The sequence below is a fragment of the Ailuropoda melanoleuca genome, chromosome 2 (genome assembly GCF_002007445.2).
Source record: "Ailuropoda melanoleuca isolate Jingjing chromosome 2, ASM200744v2, whole genome shotgun sequence".
Taxonomy (NCBI): Eukaryota; Metazoa; Chordata; class Mammalia; order Carnivora; family Ursidae; genus Ailuropoda; species Ailuropoda melanoleuca.
In genome coordinates this window covers 190,077,987-190,079,213 of record NC_048219.1, presented here as the reverse complement: position 1 = coordinate 190,079,213, position 1,227 = coordinate 190,077,987, and positions in this window count along the sequence as shown.

Below are 1,227 nucleotides of genomic sequence, written 5' to 3'. Positions count from 1 at the left end.
AGCTGGGTCAGTTTTATTTCAGTTTCGTGCATCACCTCCTACAAGTCAGTAAGAAACTAATAACACAACGGAAAGATGGCTAGTAGCTCGGAGACTGAGTTGATCGCTCCCCAGAGACTTGGCATTGTCTCGGAGGGGCAAAGGCGGAGCTGGATCCCCATGGGAATTCCAAGTTCGGTTTCAGGCAGGTCTTTCAATGCGGGGCTTGATGAGGATAGGGGGCAAGGATTCGGACTGGTGGAAACAGCCAGAGAGTATATTGAGGCAAAGGGGCTTAGGGCTTCAACTGTTGGTAATTTGTATTAAAGAGTCGTTGGGTCTTTCAAAAAGTTTCTCTCATGAATAATCAAATTCTGTGCCTGAGCAAGAGCATCCTGGGAGAGTAAAGTGATGGTAGTGACGACAATGGAATAGTGACGTCAGGTTAACGTAGAGTCTCCCTTGTAGACGGTAGACTACGCATGCGTGTGTTTACGGCGATTGCTTCTGTCTCGGGTCCCAGCTGTCGTGGGAAGGTAGATGGTTTGGGTTCTCAGAACAATCAGCCCACAGAAAAGAAAATCCAAATGTCTCTGAAGTAAAAGGAAAGATGCTCAATTTGACTCATGATGAGAAATATACTTGAAAACTATACTGAGATATATTCTTTCACCTAGTAGATTTTCAGAGATCAAAAAGTTTGAAGATGTGAGGGCGATCTGCCGGTGACATCTGGTACCCCATCCATTAGCCAGGGTTGATTCGGTTGATCTAGCTGCCTTGCCAGAATCCTCGTGCTCCCTCACAGCTCAGGTCCTTCCCTCCGGAAGCCTCGCATCTGGTAGAAGAGGGCGACCTCCCGGGATAGAGGAGGACTGTTCCTCGGTCAAGGGCATACGAGTAGCTGCACTCCCCTGCTAGAACCTCAAACAAGCTCTCAAGGCCCATTTACAGGAGAACGTAAGGTTGTCAAGCTTCCAAGACTGCAGCCACTATCCAAAGGAGGTGCTGCATGCGGCAGTCCGCCTTTCTTAAAAACAAAACGTTTGATCAAACCTTATGATAAAGAGGAACTGGGGGGACACCTGGGTGACTCAGTCGGTTAAGCATCTGTCTTGGGCTCAGGTCACGATCTGGGGGTCCTGGGATCAAGCCCCCCTCCAACCCCATAGGGCTCCCTGCTCAGCGCTCATTGGGGAGTCTGCTTTTCCCTCTCTCTCTGCCCCTCCCCCTGCTCATGCTCTCTTT